General features: G+C 59.4%; 1 protein-coding gene across 1 annotated transcript in view; it reads right to left on the bottom strand.

Annotated features, from left to right (window-relative positions):
- Positions 1–19,784, bottom strand: part of LOC309685321 (E3 ubiquitin-protein ligase TRIM36-like) — a gene marked incomplete at both ends in the record, with an annotated part of 127,494 nt that overhangs the window by 90,790 nt on the left and 16,920 nt on the right. The gene's annotated exons all lie outside the window — the stretch shown is intronic.

Below are 19,784 nucleotides of genomic sequence, written 5' to 3'. Positions count from 1 at the left end.
CTCACCCTTGAACAGCCTTATATGGCCAGCGCAAAAGTCTGATGGGAACTGGAGACTAACAGTAGACTATCGTGGCCTGAATGAAGTCACACCACCTGGTCCTGAGGCACAGCTCCTCCTGGCGCCCCCATTACCAGGACTGAGCTGGATGTTCAAGGGTAAAGGTCCCTCTACTCATCACACCACCGATGCTACCCTGGAGTAAGTGGGTTGCCTCAATGACACAGCGAGCTCAAACAGGAAACCCTAATTGCCCAGGAATGGTAGAAGTGATCACAAACTGGCCCGAAGGCAAGGCCTTTGGGGTGCCACCAGAGGAGGTGGTGACACGTGCTGAGGAAGCTCCACCATATCATGAACTCTCATTCTCTCAGCTAATGAGAACCAGCATGCTCTGGTTACTGATGGGCCTTGTCGTACTGTAGGAAAGCATCGAAGGTGGAATGCTGCGGTGTGGAGTCCTACAGGACGAGTGGCAGAAGCTGCTGAAGGACAAGGTGAGCGGAGTCAATCTGCAGAGGGAAAAGCCATCCAGCTGGCGTTAGCTGTTGCTGAAGGAGAAAAGTGGCCAAGACTCTCTCTCTCTCCTGACTCCGGGACGGCGACAAATGCTCTGTGGGGGCGGTTAAAGCAGTGGAAGCAGAGCAACTGGCAGCCCTGTCCTGCCGGCTGGGCCTGTACTCTGTGTCTGTCGGGGCTCTGGTTGCCGGGGGCAGCTGTGAGGGGCTGAGGCGGGGGGGCTGGTTGGCGGCTGTGCCGGTGATGCGCTCTGGCGCTTGTGTCATCAGAGGGGCCGTGTCACAATGGGGGCAGCTATAAAAGGCGCCCGCAGGCAGCGCTGCCCCAGCACAGCCTGAGCCAGAGGTGAGTGCGCAGGCGGCGGGAGGCTGGGCCGGAGCGGGGCCCGGGCAGAACGGCGGGCCCCCGGGGGGTGGGTTCTCATCCTGCATCAAGGGCCCAGCTGCTGGCGGGAGCGCCTGGGGCCGGGCACGCTGCCACCGCCGCCACCGGGGCTGGGCGCAGGCCTTGCTGCCCCCCAGCTGTCTCGCCCCCTCTCCTGCCTGCCCCCAGCTCCCTGCAGTGCAGCGGCAGGGCCCTTGCGCCACCACTTCCTGCCCTCCCAGCCCCACTCAACCCCTTCTCTCCCTCCTCCTGCAGGCCATGGCTGACACAACCTTCCTCCCCCTGCTCGTGCAGAGCATCCTCCAGCTCCTGCACATGGTCTGCCAGGAGCTGGGTGAGGCCACCTGCGGGCACATGCGGCAGCACGCGCAGCAGCTGAGCCAGCCCAAGACTCGGCTGCTGCAGGACATGGAGCAGAGTGCCTCGGCCTGGGGAGACCTGCTCTTCGCTGCCTTGCAGCACTGGCAGGTCTGGGCGCTCGCTGCAGTCCTCGTCCTGATCTTCAGGCTCTGCCGGCACCTCAGCAAAAGGAGCCCCCAGCCAGGCAGCAGCGCTGCAGAGGAGAGCTCAGGCAGCAGCACAGAGTGCGGCAACGAACAATGTGCAGGAGAAGGTTCTGGCGACTATGAGAAGCGTGTGTTTGGGAGGTTTGCAAAGCGCATCCGGTCGTCAGTGCAGCGCCTGGCCTACAGGAGCCGCGTGGTGGAGGAGCTGGTGGGCGACCTCCTGGCTGTCCTGCAAGAGCGCTTGTCCAACAGTTTCTTCCCGGTCCTGCAGCCAGCCATCGGGGTGGGTAGCGCCTTCGAAGGTTGGAGTCCCCGTGGGCGTGATGCTGTGTACCGCCTGCTTGTGCCCCTTAAGCCCCCCCGTGGGCACGTTTTCCACCTGGAGCTGGGCACTGCAGCGGAGATGCCGGCAAAGAACTCCCGCGTCCGCGTGGAGCTGGCGTGTACCTGCAGCAGGGATCAGCTGGTGGAGAACACGCCGTTCTACCTCCACCACCCCCAGGAGGAGGAGCTGAGGAAAAGTCCGTCTGCCAGCCTCCTTGGCACCCTCTGCACCGGCTCCTACCTGGATGTGCACAAAACCGCCCAGTGGTTGCAGAACCTGGTGAGCTCAGCCTGGGAAGAGATGCCTCAGGCGCAGCACTACAGCATGAAGGTGCTGCCTTCCAGCCGCTCCTGCAAGCTGCAGCTGACAAACGCCTCTGGGAAAAGCCTCCTCGTTGACATCATGTTTGGGGTGCGGCGAGGCGACTCGGACATCTTCCTGAGCAGCCGGGAGACTCCAGAGGCCATCCTCACCCCCAGCACAACATGGGCAGAGAGCTACGCGGTGGCAGAGGTGAAGTTCTTCAGGCATGTGGCCAGGCAGGCCCCACACGACACCTCCCACCTCAAATGCCTCCAGCTCTTTGCCGCTATCCTGCTGGGCACCGGCTTTTCCACCGCTACCTTCAAGACGGTTGCCATGCACCTCCTCAACACCTTACCAGTGTCGAGCTGGAGCAGGAGGGAATTCCTCATGCGGCTGCAGGATATCCTGTGGTACCTGCGCGGCTGCCTGCACGACAAACGCCTCGACCACTTCTTCTTTGCTAATGAGAACATGCCCGAGGACATCGTCTTGCCCCCAGCCCTCCAAACAGCGGAGCCACTCAACCTCTTCCAGCGCCTGCTGCATGACCCAGCCGCCCACGCCAAGGCAATGCGTGAGGCCGATGAGCTGCAAGATCGGCTCACAAGCCTGCTCTTCTACGGACACCGAAAGAGCTCCTCACGCACGGAGCTCTCTTAGTGTCCCCTAGATACTCCCCTGGGAGCTGGTGCTGCGGAACTGAGCACGCTGGGCACGCACAACACGCTACTCAGTCGGCTCTGGGAACTGCTGCCACACCTTTCCTCTGCAGCAGAACCGCACTCTGGGGAGTGGGACGCGATGCGGCTGGAGTCGCCCTTGCAAGGAGCCTTGCGACAGAGACTCCTGTTACCACGGGCACAGCCACCGCCCTGTCCCTCGCGGAGCTTTACCCTGTACATAGATGTCAATAAATCATTTGTTTCACACCCAAACGTGCGTCTGTGCATGTGTGGACATGGGTTTTGGGGGGAAGGCGGGCATAGGGTGCTGAGCGCTCGGCTGCCCTAGAGTGGCGGAGCATTTTGCTGAAGAGCTGATGTGCTGGGCTCTGCTTTCACTGATTGTGGAGCTAAGGCTGGCACCTGTCTCTGCTCCATTGCTGGGGCAATGGCAATCACTTGTTCCCCTCCACAGCTCTGCACATTGCCTGGGTGGCTCCGTAGGTAGGGAGCCTGCAGTGGCCCTGGTAGCCCGACAGCCCTTGGGTGACCCCCGTGAGGTGGTTAGGACGCTGCCCGAGTGGGGAGCCCTGTGCACAGGGAACAAGTGTCACGACTGCTGAGCAGGGCTCTGCCTCCTGTACGAGCACCAGGCTCATTCTCCATACCCTCGTGGGACCTGCGCAACCTTCACCCGGCACACGTCACACGTGTTTTTTTTCCCTTGTTGCCCTGTAACAGCACAGAACATCCTCTCTAGCCAGAAGGAAGGGGGAATGTATACATGTATATCCACAGTCTAAGGAGGGTCACCTTTTGCTGGAACTTGGATCTCACTCCCTACCCCAATCCAAAATGCGAGAACAGAGCTAGCTCTGGAAGGACAGAGCCCTCTACGAGCTAGGAGCCACGAGGCAATCAGTAGATCGCAGGCTGATGATTTGCTTTCTGCATCTGAATGATCTTGCCGAAGCCACCTCTTCCCACATCGTAGTCTGTCCGGTATTCATCTCGCACCTGTCCTCCAGTTTTTCCTCTTCCATACTGTCGCCCCTCCTTAAACCCTGCATCCCAGTCAGTTTGAATGATGCGATCATCTAGTCGCGTGTCGTTGATAAATCGCATTGCGTGTTCAGCGTCTGCTCTTGTGTAGTATTCGACGAAGCAGAAGCCACGTGCAGCGAGGTTCCAGAAAGCTTTGGAGATGTCTCCGATTCAAGGCACGCACTTGCGCCATCCAGGCCACCTTGAGGAGAAGCCATGGCCTGATGGCAGCTGCGTGGCAGGAGACCTGTACTCATACCTCTCTTTGGGACACCTGCTGTGGAAATCCAATGACCCTATATGGGCAAAGACTTGCAAGATCTCTGAGAATTGTCCCCTCAAAAGAGCTGCCTCTGTCTGAGAGCTAAAGAAGCCCAATGGGCGCCCGCTGCCCATCAGCCCAAGGGACGTGGCTTCTCCGGGCTCTCCCAGGGCCCTGCTCTTACAACACCCACTCTGGCCTTTTTTTGCAGCAGGCCAAGTCGCGGACAGCTCCTGCTCCCTGTCTCTCCTGGCACCCGGCTCACAGCTGCCAATAACCTCTCCTCCAAGACCAAGGCAAGAGCAAAGTGCCAGCTCTTCTCAGTAGCAACCTACAGGGGGTAGCGGGAGGTGCAGCGACTCACTGAGTGTCTGCCAAAGCCATCACTGCCCGAGTTACACCACCAATGCGCCTTCTAGAGTAGTGGCCACACACCCATGTGCAGCTGCTGAGAAAAAACAGCCCCTTACTCAAGAGAAAAACCACCCTCCGACTCAAGACCAATCGAACCCGCTCCGAGATGTCCTGTGTCTTTGCCTCTGCAACTATGGAGAGAACATGAGGAAGTGGGAGGGAGAACTGGAAGGCTGCTCTGACCTATGGTAGGCCATCCTACGGACCAGGTAGGAACTCCTCTGCTAATCGTAGGTGCTGTGGTCAACGTTTGAGGTGCCCTGCCTCCAGCCATGAGGAGGAGAGGGACAACTGGATTTGTTGGACTGTGTGGATTCGATGGCCTGGCACGTCAGAGCCACAAAAGTATAAAGCCCTAGTGGGCACTGGTGCCCAGCGTAAAGATCAGCAGGTGCCAATTGCTGCTGCCACGGTGCATCGACAGCAGTATCGCACCAACTGGGACTCCCTCATTCCTATCAACGGCTAGAGAGCCAAGGAGTGATCAGCAAAACTCGCTCACCCTTGAACAGCCTTATATGGCCAGCGCAAAAGTCTGATGGGAACTGGAGACTAACAGTAGACTATCGTGGCCTGAATGAAGTCACACCACCTGGTCCTGAGGCACAGCTCCTCCTGGCACCCCCATTACCAGGACTGAGCTGGATGTTCAAGGGTAAAGTTCCCTCTACTCATCACACCACCGATGCTACCCTGGAGTAAGTGGATTGCCTCAATGACACAGCGAGCTCAAACAGGAAACCCTAATTGCCCAGGAATGGTAGAAGTGATCACAAACTGGCCCGAAGGCAAGGCCTTTGGGGTGCCACCAGAGGAGGTGGTGACACGTGCTGAGGAAGCTCCACCATATCATGAACTCTCATTCTCTCAGCTAATGAGAACCAGCATGCTCTGGTTACTGATGGGCCTTGTCGTACTGTAGGAAAGCATCGAAGGTGGAATGCTGCGGTGTGGAGTCCTACAGGACGAGTGGCAGAAGCTGCTGAAGGACAAGGTGAGCGGAGTCAATCTGCAGAGGGAAAAGCCATCCAGCTGGCGTTAGCTGTTGCTGAAGGAGAAAAGTGGCCAAGACTCTCTCTCTCTCCTGACTCCGGGACGGCGACAAATGCTCTGTGGGGGCGGTTAAAGCAGTGGAAGCAGAGCAACTGGCAGCCCTGTCCTGCCGGCTGGGCCTGTACTCTGTGTCTGTCGGGGCTCTGGTTGCCGGGGGCAGCTGTGAGGGGCTGAGGCGGGGGGGCTGGTTGGCGGCTGTGCCGGTGATGCGCTCTGGCGCTTGTGACATCAGAGGGGCCGTGTCACAATGGGGGCAGCTATAAAAGGCACCCGCAGGCAGCGCTGCCCCAGCACAGCCTGAGTCAGAGGTGAGTGCGCAGGCGGCGGGAGGCTGGGCCGGAGCAGGGCCCGGGCAGAACGGCGGGCCCCCGGGGGGGTGGGTTCTCATCCTGCATCAAGGGCCCAGCCGCTGGCGGGAGCGCCTGGGGCCGGGCACGCTGCCACCGCCGCCACCGGGGCTGGGCGCAGGCCTTGCTGCCCCCCAGCTGTCTCGCCCCCTCTCCTGCCTGCCCCCAGCTCCCTGCAGTGCAGCGGCAGGGCCCTTGCGCCACCACTTCCTGCCCTCCCAGCCCCACTCAACCCCTTCTCTCCCTCCTCCCACAGGCCATGGCTGACACAACCTTCCTCCCCCTGCTCGTGCAGAGCATCCTCCAGCTCCTGCACATGGTCTGCCAGGAGCTGGGTGAGGCCACCTGCGGGCACATGCGGCAGCACGCGCAGCAGCTGAGCCAGCCCAAGACTCGGCTGCTGCAGGACATGGAGCAGAACGCCTCGGCCTGGGGAGACCTGCTCTTCGCTGCCTTGCAGCACTGGCAGGTCTGGGCGCTCGCTGCAGTCCTCGTCCTGATCTTCAGGCTCTGCCGGCGCCTCAGCAAAAGGAGCCCCCAGCCAGGCAGCAGCGCTGCAGAGGAGAGCTCAGGCAGCAGCACAGAGTGCGGCAACGAACAATGTGCAGGAGAAGGTTCTGGCGACTATGAGAAGCGTGTGTTTGGGAGGTTTGCAAAGCGCATCCGGTCGTCAGTGCAGCGCCTGGCCTACAGGAGCCGCGTGGTGGAGGAGCTGGTGGGCGACCTCCTGGCTGTCCTGCAAGAGCGCTTGTCCAACAGTTTCTTCCCGGTCCTGCAGCCAGCCATCGGGGTGGGTAGCGCCTTCGAAGGTTGGAGTCCCCGTGGGCGTGATGCTGTGTACCGCCTGCTTGTGCCCCTTAAGCCCCCCCGTGGGCACGTTTTCCACCTGGAGCTGGGCACTGCAGCGGAGATGCCGGCAAAGAACTCCCGCGTCCGCGTGGAGCTGGCGTGTACCTGCAGCAGGGATCAGCTGGTGGAGAACACGCCGTTCTACCTCCACCACCCCCAGGAGGAGGAGCTGAGGAAAAGTCCGTCTGCCAGCCTCCTTGGCACCCTCTGCACCGGCTCCTACCTGGATGTGCACAAAACCGCCCAGTGGTTGCAGAACCTGGTGAGCTCAGCCTGGGAAGAGATGCCTCAGGCGCAGCACTACAGCATGAAGGTGCTGCCTTCCAGCCGCTCCTGCAAGCTGCAGCTGACAAACGCCTCTGGGAAAAGCCTCCTCGTTGACATCATGTTTGGGGTGCGGCGAGGCGACTCGGACATCTTCCTGAGCAGCCGGGAGACTCCAGAGGCCATCCTCACCCCCAGCACAACATGGGCAGAGAGCTACGCGGTGGCAGAGGTGAAGTTCTTCAGGCATGTGGCCAGGCAGGCCCCACACGACACCTCCCACCTCAAATGCCTCCAGCTCTTTGCCGCTATCCTGCTGGGCACCGGCTTTTCCACCGCTACCTTCAAGACGGTTGCCATGCACCTCCTCAACACCTTACCAGTGTCGAGCTGGAGCAGGAGGGAATTCCTCATGCGGCTGCAGGATATCCTGTGGTACCTGCGCGGCTGCCTGCACGACAAACGCCTCGACCACTTCTTCTTTGCTAATGAGAACATGCCCGAGGACATCGTCTTGCCCCCAGCCCTCCAAACAGCGGAGCCACTCAACCTCTTCCAGCGCCTGCTGCATGACCCAGCCGCCCACGCCAAGGCAATGCGTGAGGCCGATGAGCTGCAAGATCGGCTCACAAGCCTGCTCTTCTACGGACACCGAAAGAGCTCCTCACGCACGGAGCTCTCTTAGTGTCCCCTAGATACTCCCCTGGGAGCTGGTGCTGCGGAACTGAGCACGCTGGGCACGCACAACACGCTACTCAGTCGGCTCTGGGAACTGCTGCCACACCTTTCCTCTGCAGCAGAACCGCACTCTGGGGAGTGGGACGCGATGCGGCTGGAGTCGCCCTTGCAAGGAGCCTTGCGACAGAGACTCCTGTTACCACGGGCACAGCCACCGCCCTGTCCCTCGCGGAGCTTTACCCTGTACATAGATGTCAATAAATCATTTGTTTCACACCCAAACGTGCGTCTGTGCATGTGTGGACATGGGTTTTGGGGGGAAGGCGGGCATAGGGTGCTGAGCGCTCGGCTGCCCTAGAGTGGCGGAGCATTTTGCTGAAGAGCTGATGTGCTGGGCTCTGCTTTCACTGATTGTGGAGCTAAGGCTGGCACCTGTCTCTGCTCCATTGCTGGGGCAATGGCAATCACTTGTTCCCCTCCACAGCTCTGCACATTGCCTGGGTGGCTCCGTAGGTAGGGAGCCTGCAGTGGCCCTGGTAGCCCGACAGCCCTTGGGTGACCCCCGTGAGGTGGTTAGGACGCTGCCCGAGTGGGGAGCCCTGTGCACAGGGAACAAGTGTCACGACTGCTGAGCAGGGCTCTGCCTCCTGTACGAGCACCAGGCTCATTCTCCATACCCTCGTGGGACCTGCGCAACCTTCACCCGGCACACGTCACACGTGTTTTTTTTCCCTTGTTGCCCTGTAACAGCACAGAACATCCTCTCTAGCCAGAAGGAAGGGGGAATGTATACATGTATATCCACAGTCTAAGGAGGGTCACCTTTTGCTGGAACTTGGATCTCACTCCCTACCCCAATCCAAAATGCGAGAACAGAGCTAGCTCTGGAAGGACAGAGCCCTCTACGAGCTAGGAGCCACGAGGCAATCAGTAGATCGCAGGCTGATGATTTGCTTTCTGCATCTGAATGATCTTGCCGAAGCCACCTCTTCCCACATCGTAGTCTGTCCGGTATTCATCTCGCACCTGTCCTCCAGTTTTTCCTCTTCCATACTGTCGCCCCTCCTTAAACCCTGCATCCCAGTCAGTTTGAATGATGCGATCATCTAGTCGCGTGTCGTTGATAAATCGCATTGCGTGTTCAGCGTCTGCTCTTGTGTAGTATTCGACGAAGCAGAAGCCACGTGCAGCGAGGTTCCAGAAAGCTTTGGAGATGTCTCCGATTCAAGGCACGCACTTGCGCCATCCAGGCCACCTTGAGGAGAAGCCATGGCCTGATGGCAGCTGCGTGGCAGGAGACCTGTACTCATACCTCTCTTTGGGACACCTGCTGTGGAAATCCAATGACCCTATATGGGCAAAGACTTGCAAGATCTCTGAGAATTGTCCCCTCAAAAGAGCTGCCTCTGTCTGAGAGCTAAAGAAGCCCAATGGGCGCCCGCTGCCCATCAGCCCAAGGGACGTGGCTTCTCCGGGCTCTCCCAGGGCCCTGCTCTTACAACACCCACTCTGGCCTTTTTTTGCAGCAGGCCAAGTCGCGGACAGCTCCTGCTCCCTGTCTCTCCTGGCACCCGGCTCACAGCTGCCAATAACCTCTCCTCCAAGACCAAGGCAAGAGCAAAGTGCCAGCTCTTCTCAGTAGCAACCTACAGGGGGTAGCGGGAGGTGCAGCGACTCACTGAGTGTCTGCCAAAGCCATCACTGCCCGAGTTACACCACCAATGCGCCTTCTAGAGTAGTGGCCACACACCCATGTGCAGCTGCTGAGAAAAAACAGCCCCTTACTCAAGAGAAAAACCACCCTCCGACTCAAGACCAATCGAACCCGCTCCGAGATGTCCTGTGTCTTTGCCTCTGCAACTATGGAGAGAACATGAGGAAGTGGGAGGGAGAACTGGAAGGCTGCTCTGACCTATGGTAGGCCATCCTACGGACCAGGTAGGAACTCCTCTGCTAATCGTAGGTGCTGTGGTCAACGTTTGAGGTGCCCTGCCTCCAGCCATGAGGAGGAGAGGGACAACTGGATTTGTTGGACTGTGTGGATTCGATGGCCTGGCACGTCAGAGCCACAAAAGTATAAAGCCCTAGTGGGCACTGGTGCCCAGCGTAAAGATCAGCAGGTGCCAATTGCTGCTGCCACGGTGCATCGACAGCAGTATCGCACCAACTGGGACTCCCTCATTCCTATCAACGGCTAGAGAGCCAAGGAGTGATCAGCAAAACTCGCTCACCCTTGAACAGCCTTATATGGCCAGCGCAAAAGTCTGATGGGAACTGGAGACTAACAGTAGACTATCGTGGCCTGAATGAAGTCACACCACCTGGTCCTGAGGCACAGCTCCTCCTGGCACCCCCATTACCAGGACTGAGCTGGATGTTCAAGGGTAAAGTTCCCTCTACTCATCACACCACCGATGCTACCCTGGAGTAAGTGGATTGCCTCAATGACACAGCGAGCTCAAACAGGAAACCCTAATTGCCCAGGAATGGTAGAAGTGATCACAAACTGGCCCGAAGGCAAGGCCTTTGGGGTGCCACCAGAGGAGGTGGTGACACGTGCTGAGGAAGCTCCACCATATCATGAACTCTCATTCTCTCAGCTAATGAGAACCAGCATGCTCTGGTTACTGATGGGCCTTGTCGTACTGTAGGAAAGCATCGAAGGTGGAATGCTGCGGTGTGGAGTCCTACAGGACGAGTGGCAGAAGCTGCTGAAGGACAAGGTGAGCGGAGTCAATCTGCAGAGGGAAAAGCCATCCAGCTGGCGTTAGCTGTTGCTGAAGGAGAAAAGTGGCCAAGACTCTCTCTCTCTCCTGACTCCGGGACGGCAGCAAATGCTCTGCGGGGGCGGCTAAAGCAGTGGAAGCAGAGCAACTGGCAGCCCTGTCCTGCCGGCTGGGCCTGTACTCTGTGTCTGTCGGGGCTCTGGTTGCCGGGGGCAGCTGTGAGGCGCTGAGGCGGGGGGGCTGGTTGGCGGCTGTGCCGGTGATGCGCTCTGGCGCTTGTGACATCAGAGGGGCCGTGTCACAATGGGGGCAGCTATAAAAGGCGCCCGCAGGCAGCGCTGCCCCAGCACAGCCTGAGCCAGAGGTGAGTGCGCAGGCGGCGGGAGGCTGGGCCGGAGCGGGGCCCGGGCAGAACGGCGGGCCCCCGGGGGGGTGGGTTCTCATCCTGCATCAAGGGCCCAGCCGCTGGCGGGAGCGCCTGGGGCCGTGCACGCTGCCACCGCCGCCACCGGGGCTGGGCGCAGGCCTTGCTGCCCCCCAGCTGTCTCGCCCCCTCTCCTGCCTGCCCCCAGCTCCCTGCAGTGCAGCGGCAGGGCCCTTGCGCCACCACTTCCTGCCCTCCCAGCCCCACTCAACCCCTTCTCTCCCTCCTCCCACAGGCCATGGCTGACACAACCTTCCTCCCCCTGCTCGTGCAGAGCATCCTCCAGCTCCTGCACATGGTCTGCCAGGAGCTGGGTGAGGCCACCTGCGGGCACATGCGGCAGCACGCGCAGCAGCTGAGCCAGCCCAAGACTCGGCTGCTGCAGGACATGGAGCAGAACGCCTCGGCCTGGGGAGACCTGCTCTTCGCTGCCTTGCAGCACTGGCAGGTCTGGGCGCTCGCTGCAGTCCTCGTCCTGATCTTCAGGCTCTGCCGGCGCCTCAGCAAAAGGAGCCCCCAGCCAGGCAGCAGCGCTGCAGAGGAGAGCTCAGGCAGCAGCACAGAGTGCGGCAACGAACAATGTGCAGGAGAAGGTTCTGGCGACTATGAGAAGCGTGTGTTTGGGAGGTTTGCAAAGCGCATCCGGTCGTCAGTGCAGCGCCTGGCCTACAGGAGCCGCGTGGTGGAGGAGCTGGTGGGCGACCTCCTGGCTGTCCTGCAAGAGCGCTTGTCCAACAGTTTCTTCCCGGTCCTGCAGCCAGCCATCGGGGTGGGTAGCGCCTTCGAAGGTTGGAGTCCCCGTGGGCGTGATGCTGTGTACCGCCTGCTTGTGCCCCTTAAGCCCCCCCGTGGGCACGTTTTCCACCTGGAGCTGGGCACTGCAGCGGAGATGCCGGCAAAGAACTCCCGCGTCCGCGTGGAGCTGGCGTGTACCTGCAGCAGGGATCAGCTGGTGGAGAACACGCCGTTCTACCTCCACCACCCCCAGGAGGAGGAGCTGAGGAAAAGTCCGTCTGCCAGCCTCCTTGGCACCCTCTGCACCGGCTCCTACCTGGATGTGCACAAAACCGCCCAGTGGTTGCAGAACCTGGTGAGCTCAGCCTGGGAAGAGATGCCTCAGGCGCAGCACTACAGCATGAAGGTGCTGCCTTCCAGCCGCTCCTGCAAGCTGCAGCTGACAAACGCCTCTGGGAAAAGCCTCCTCGTTGACATCATGTTTGGGGTGCGGCGAGGCGACTCGGACATCTTCCTGAGCAGCCGGGAGACTCCAGAGGCCATCCTCACCCCCAGCACAACATGGGCAGAGAGCTACGCGGTGGCAGAGGTGAAGTTCTTCAGGCATGTGGCCAGGCAGGCCCCACACGACACCTCCCACCTCAAATGCCTCCAGCTCTTTGCCGCTATCCTGCTGGGCACCGGCTTTTCCACCGCTACCTTCAAGACGGTTGCCATGCACCTCCTCAACACCTTACCAGTGTCGAGCTGGAGCAGGAGGGAATTCCTCATGCGGCTGCAGGATATCCTGTGGTACCTGCACGGCTGCCTGCACGACAAACGCCTCGACCACTTCTTCTTTGCTAATGAGAACATGCCCGAGGACATCGTCTTGCCCCCAGCCCTCCAAACAGCGGAGCCACTCAACCTCTTCCAGCGCCTGCTGCATGACCCAGCCGCCCACGCCAAGGCAATGCGTGAGGCCGATGAGCTGCAAGATCGGCTCACAAGCCTGCTCTTCTACGGACACCGAAAGAGCTCCTCACGCACGGAGCTCTCTTAGTGTCCCCTAGATACTCCCCTGGGAGCTGGTGCTGCGGAACTGAGCACGCTGGGCACGCACAACACGCTACTCAGTCGGCTCTGGGAACTGCTGCCACACCTTTCCTCTGCAGCAGAACCGCACTCTGGGGAGTGGGACGCGATGCGGCTGGAGTCGCCCTTGCAAGGAGCCTTGCGACAGAGACTCCTGTTACCACGGGCACAGCCACCGCCCTGTCCCTCGCGGAGCTTTACCCTGTACATAGATGTCAATAAATCATTTGTTTCACACCCAAACGTGCGTCTGTGCATGTGTGGACATGGGTTTTGGGGGGAAGGCGGGCATAGGGTGCTGAGCGCTCGGCTGCCCTAGAGTGGCGGAGCATTTTGCTGAAGAGCTGATGTGCTGGGCTCTGCTTTCACTGATTGTGGAGCTAAGGCTGGCACCTGTCTCTGCTCCATTGCTGGGGCAATGGCAATCACTTGTTCCCCTCCACAGCTCTGCACATTGCCTGGGTGGCTCCGTAGGTAGGGAGCCTGCAGTGGCCCTGGTAGCCCGACAGCCCTTGGGTGACCCCCGTGAGGTGGTTAGGACGCTGCCCGAGTGGGGAGCCCTGTGCACAGGGAACAAGTGTCACGACTGCTGAGCAGGGCTCTGCCTCCTGTACGAGCACCAGGCTCATTCTCCATACCCTCGTGGGACCTGCGCAACCTTCACCCGGCACACGTCACACATGTTTTTTTTCCCTTGTTGCCCTGTAACAGCACAGAACATCCTCTCTAGCCAGAAGGAAGGGGGAATGTATACATGTATATCCACAGTCTAAGGAGGGTCACCTTTTGCTGGAACTTGGATCTCACTCCCTACCCCAATCCAAAATGCGAGAACAGAGCTAGCTCTGGAAGGACAGAGCCCTCTACGAGCTAGGAGCCACGAGGCAATCAGTAGATCGCAGGCTGATGATTTGCTTTCTGCATCTGAATGATCTTGCCGAAGCCACCTCTTCCCACATCGTAGTCTGTCCGGTATTCATCTCGCACCTGTCCTCCAGTTTTTCCTCTTCCATACTGTCGCCCCTCCTTAAACCCTGCATCCCAGTCAGTTTGAATGATGCGATCATCTAGTCGCGTGTCGTTGATAAATCGCATTGCGTGTTCAGCGTCTGCTCTTGTGTAGTATTCGACGAAGCAGAAGCCACGTGCAGCGAGGTTCCAGAAAGCTTTGGAGATGTCTCCAATTCAAGGCACGCACTTGCGCCATCCAGGCCACCTTGAGGAGAAGCCATGGCCTGATGGCAGCTGCATGGCAGGAGACCTGTACTCATACCTCTCTTTGGGACACCTGCTGTGGAAATCCAATGACCCTATATGGGCAAAGACTTGCAAGATCTCTGAGAATTGTCCCCTCAAAAGAGCTGCCTCTGTCTGAGAGCTAAAGAAGCCCAATGGGCGCCCGCTGCCCATCAGCCCAAGGGATGTGGCTTCTCCGGGCTCTCCCAGGGCCCTGCTCTTACAACACCCACTCTGGCCTTTTTTTGCAGCAGGCCAAGTCGCGGACAGCTCCTGCTCCCTGTCTCTCCTGGCACCCGGCTCACAGCTGCCAATAACCTCTCCTCCAAGACCAAGGCAAGAGCAAAGTGCCAGCTCTTCTCAGTAGCAACCTACAGGGGGTAGCGGGAGGTGCAGCGACTCACTGAGTGTCTGCCAAAGCCATCACTGCCCGAGTTACACCACCAATGCGCCTTCTAGAGTAGTGGCCACACACCCATGTGCAGCTGCTGAGAAAAAACAGCCCCTTACTCAAGAGAAAAACCACCCTCCGACTCAAGACCAATCGAACCCGCTCCGAGATGTCCTGTGTCTTTGCCTCTGCAACTATGGAGAGAACATGAGGAAGTGGGAGGGAGAACTGGAAGGCTGCTCTGACCTATGGTAGGCCATCCTACGGACCAGGTAGGAACTCCTCTGCTAATCGTAGGTGCTGTGGTCAACGTTTGAGGTGCCCTGCCTCCAGCCATGAGGAGGAGAGGGACAACTGGATTTGTTGGACTGTGTGGATTCGATGGCCTGGCACGTCAGAGCCACAAAAGTATAAAGCCCTAGTGGGCACTGGTGCCCAGCGTAAAGATCAGCAGGTGCCAATTGCTGCTGCCACGGTGCATCGACAGCAGTATCGCACCAACTGGGACTCCCTCATTCCTATCAACGGCTAGAGAGCCAAGGAGTGATCAGCAAAACTCGCTCACCCTTGAACAGCCTTATATGGCCAGCGCAAAAGTCTGATGGGAACTGGAGACTAACAGTAGACTATCGTGGCCTGAATGAAGTCACACCACCTGGTCCTGAGGCACAGCTCCTCCTGGCGCCCCCATTACCAGGACTGAGCTGGATGTTCAAGGGTAAAGTTCCCTCTACTCATCACACCACCGATGCTACCCTGGAGTAAGTGGATTGCCTCAATGACACAGCGAGCTCAAACAGGAAACCCTAATTGCCCAGGAATGGTAGAAGTGATCACAAACTGGCCCGAAGGCAAGGCCTTTGGGGTGCCACCAGAGGAGGTGGTGACACGTGCTGAGGAAGCTCCACCATATCATGAACTCTCATTCTCTCAGCTAATGAGAACCAGCATGCTCTGGTTACTGATGGGCCTTGTCGTACTGTAGGAAAGCATCGAAGGTGGAATGCTGCGGTGTGGAGTCCTACAGGACGAGTGGCAGAAGCTGCTGAAGGACAAGGTGAGCGGAGTCAATCTGCAGAGGGAAAAGCCATCCAGCTGGCGTTAGCTGTTGCTGAAGGAGAAAAGTGGCCAAGACTCTCTCTCTCTCCTGACTCCGGGACGGCAGCAAATGCTCTGCGGGGGCGGCTAAAGCAGTGGAAGCAGAGCAACTGGCAGCCCTGTCCTGCCGGCTGGGCCTGTACTCTGTGTCTGTCGGGGCTCTGGTTGCCGGGGGCAGCTGTGAGGCGCTGAGGCGGGGGGGCTGGTTGGCGGCTGTGCCGGTGATGCGCTCTGGCGCTTGTGACATCAGAGGGGCCGTGTCACAATGGGGGCAGCTATAAAAGGCGCCCGCAGGCAGCGCTGCCCCAGCACAGCCTGAGCCAGAGGTGAGTGCGCAGGCGGCGGGAGGCTGGGCCGGAGCGGGGCCCGGGCAGAACGGCGGGCCCCCGGGGGGGTGGGTTCTCATCCTGCATCAAGGGCCCAGCCGCTGGCGGGAGCGCCTGGGGCCGGGCACGCTGCCACCGCCGCCACCGGGGCTGGGCGCAGGCCTTGCTGCCCCCCAGCTGTCTCGCCCCCTCTCCTGCCTGCCCCCAGCTCCCTGCAGTGCAGCGGCAGGGCCCTTGCGCCACCACTTCCTGCCCTCCCAGCCCCACTCAACCCCTTCTCTCCCTCCTCCCACAGGCCATGGCTGACACAACCTTCCTCCCCCTGCTCGTGCAGAGCATCCTCCAGCTCCTGCACATGGTCTGCCAGGAGCTGGGTGAGGCCACCTGCGGGCACATGCGGCAGCACGCGCAGCAGCTGAGCCAGCCCAAGACTCGGCTGCTGCAGGACATGGAGCAGAACGCCTCGGCCTGGGGAGACCTGCTCTTCGCTGCCTTGCAGCACTGGCAGGTCTGGGCGCTCGCTGCAGTCCTCGTCCTGATCTTCAGGCTCTGCCGGCACCTCAGCAAAAGGAGCCCCCAGCCAGGCAGCAGCGCTGCAGAGGAGAGCTCAGGCAGCAGCACAGAGTGCGGCAACGAACAATGTGCAGGAGAAGGTTCTGGCGACTATGAGAAGCGTGTGTTTGGGAGGTTTGCAAAGCGCATCCGGTCGTCAGTGCAGCGCCTGGCCTACAGGAGCCGCGTGGTGGAGGAGCTGGTGGGCGACCTCCTGGCTGTCCTGCAAGAGCGCTTGTCCAACAGTTTCTTCCCGGTCCTGCAGCCAGCCATCGGGGTGGGTAGCGCCTTCGAAGGTTGGAGTCCCCGTGGGCGTGATGCTGTGTACCGCCTGCTTGTGCCCCTTAAGCCCCCCCGTGGGCACGTTTTCCACCTGGAGCTGGGCACTGCAGCGGAGATGCCGGCAAAGAACTCCCGCGTCCGCGTGGAGCTGGCGTGTACCTGCAGCAGGGATCAGCTGGTGGAGAACACGCCGTTCTACCTCCACCACCCCCAGGAGGAGGAGCTGAGGAAAAGTCCGTCTGCCAGCCTCCTTGGCACCCTCTGCACCGGCTCCTACCTGGATGTGCACAAAACCGCCCAGTGGTTGCAGAACCTGGTGAGCTCAGCCTGGGAAGAGATGCCTCAGGCGCAGCACTACAGCATGAAGGTGCTGCCTTCCAGCCGCTCCTGCAAGCTGCAGCTGACAAACGCCTCTGGGAAAAGCCTCCTCGTTGACATCATGTTTGGGGTGCGGCGAGGCGACTCGGACATCTTCCTGAGCAGCCGGGAGACTCCAGAGGCCATCCTCACCCCCAGCACAACATGGGCAGAGAGCTACGCGGTGGCAGAGGTGAAGTTCTTCAGGCATGTGGCCAGGCAGGCCCCACACGACACCTCCCACCTCAAATGCCTCCAGCTCTTTGCCGCTATCCTGCTGGGCACCGGCTTTTCCACCGCTACCTTCAAGACGGTTGCCATGCACCTCCTCAACACCTTACCAGTGTCGAGCTGGAGCAGGAGGGAATTCCTCATGCGGCTGCAGGATATCCTGTGGTACCTGCGCGGCTGCCTGCACGACAAACGCCTCGACCACTTCTTCTTTGCTAATGAGAACATGCCCGAGGACATCGTCTTGCCCCCAGCCCTCCAAACAGCGGAGCCACTCAACCTCTTCCAGCGCCTGCTGCATGACCCAGCCGCCCACGCCAAGGCAATGCGTGAGGCCGATGAGCTGCAAGATCGGCTCACAAGCCTGCTCTTCTACGGACACCGAAAGAGCTCCTCACGCACGGAGCTCTCTTAGTGTCCCCTAGATACTCCCCTGGGAGCTGGTGCTGCGGAACTGAGCACGCTGGGCACGCACAACACGCTACTCAGTCGGCTCTGGGAACTGCTGCCACACCTTTCCTCTGCAGCAGAACCGCACTCTGGGGAGTGGGACGCGATGCGGCTGGAGTCGCCCTTGCAAGGAGCCTTGCGACAGAGACTCCTGTTACCACGGGCACAGCCACCGCCCTGTCCCTCGCGGAGCTTTACCCTGTACATAGATGTCAATAAATCATTTGTTTCACACCCAAACGTGCGTCTGTGCATGTGTGGACATGGGTTTTGGGGGGAAGGCGGGCATAGGGTGCTGAGCGCTCGGCTGCCCTAGAGTGGCGGAGCATTTTGCTGAAGAGCTGATGTGCTGGGCTCTGCTTTCACTGATTGTGGAGCTAAGGCTGGCACCTGTCTCTGCTCCATTGCTGGGGCAATGGCAATCACTTGTTCCCCTCCACAGCTCTGCACATTGCCTGGGTGGCTCCGTAGGTAGGGAGCCTGCAGTGGCCCTGGTAGCCCGACAGCCCTTGGGTGACCCCCGTGAGGTGGTTAGGACGCTGCCCGAGTGGGGAGCCCTGTGCACAGGGAACAAGTGTCACGACTGCTGAGCAGGGCTCTGCCTCCTGTACGAGCACCAGGCTCATTCTCCATACCCTCGTGGGACCTGCGCAACCTTCACCCGGCACACGTCACACGTGTTTTTTTTCCCTTGTTGCCCTGTAACAGCACAGAACATCCTCTCTAGCCAGAAGGAAGGGGGAATGTATACATGTATATCCACAGTCTAAGGAGGGTCACCTTTTGCTGGAACTTGGATCTCACTCCCTACCCCAATCCAAAATGCGAGAACAGAGCTAGCTCTGGAAGGACAGAGCCCTCTACGAGCTAGGAGCCACGAGGCAATCAGTAGATCGCAGGCTGATGATTTGCTTTCTGCATCTGAATGATCTTGCCGAAGCCACCTCTTCCCACATCGTAGTCTGTCCGGTATTCATCTCGCACCTGTCCTCCAGTTTTTCCTCTTCCATACTGTCGCCCCTCCTTAAACCCTGCATCCCAGTCAGTTTGAATGATGCGATCATCTAGTCGCGTGTCGTTGATAAATCGCATTGCGTGTTCAGCGTCTGCTCTTGTGTAGTATTCGACGAAGCAGAAGCCACGTGCAGCGAGGTTCCAGAAAGCTTTGGAGATGTCTCCGATTCAAGGCACGCACTTGCGCCATCCAGGCCACCTTGAGGAGAAGCCATGGCCTGCTGGCAGCTGCGTGGCAGGAGACCTGTACTCATACCTCTCTTTGGGACACCTGCTGTGGAAATCCAATGACCCTATATGGGCAAAGACTTGCAAGATCTCTGAGAATTGTCCCCTCAAAAGAGCTGCCTCTGTCTGAGAGCTAAAGAAGCCCAATGGGCGCCCGCTGCCCATCAGCCCAAGGGACGTGGCTTCTCCGGGCTCTCCCAGGGCCCTGCTCTTACAACACCCACTCTGGCCTTTTTTTGCAGCAGGCCAAGTCGCGGACAGCTCCTGCTCCCTGTCTCTCCTGGCACCCGGCTCACAGCTGCCAATAACCTCTCCTCCAAGACCAAGGCAAGAGCAAAGTGCCAGCTCTTCTCAGTAGCAACCTACAGGGGGTAGCGGGAGGTGCAGCGACTCACTGAGTGTCTGCCAAAGCCATCACTGCCCGAGTTACACCACCAATGCGCCTTCTAGAGTAGTGGCCACACACCCATGTGCAGCTGCTGAGAAAAAACAGCCCCTTACTCAAGAGAAAAACCACCCTCCGACTCAAGACCAATCGAACCCGCTCCGAGATGTCCTGTGTCTTTGCCTCTGCAACTATGGAGAGAACATGAGGAAGTGGGAGGGAGAACTGGAAGGCTGCTCTGACCTATGGTAGGCCATCCTACGGACCAGGTAGGAACTCCTCTGCTAATCGTAGGTGCTGTGGTCAACGTTTGAGGTGCCCTGCCTCCAGCCATGAGGAGGAGAGGGACAACTGGATTTGTTGGACTGTGTGGATTCGATGGCCTGGCACGTCAGAGCCACAAAAGTATAAAGCCCTAGTGGGCACTGGTGCCCAGCGTAAAGATCAGCAGGTGCCAATTGCTGCTGCCACGGTGCATCGACAGCAGTATCGCACCAACTGGGACTCCCTCATTCCTATCAACGGCTAGAGAGCCAAGGAGTGATCAGCAAAACTCGCTCACCCTTGAACAGCCTTATATGGCCAGCGCAAAAGTCTGATGGGAACTGGAGACTAACAGTAGACTATCGTGGCCTGAATGAAGTCACACCACCTGGTCCTGA

This window comes from Vanellus vanellus (genome assembly GCF_965231255.1).
Source record: "Vanellus vanellus genome assembly, contig: HAP1_SCAFFOLD_60, whole genome shotgun sequence".
Classification (NCBI taxonomy): Eukaryota; Metazoa; Chordata; class Aves; order Charadriiformes; family Charadriidae; genus Vanellus; species Vanellus vanellus.
Note: the sequence above shows the minus strand (reverse complement) of the source record. Positions and strands in the feature narration are given on the sequence as shown.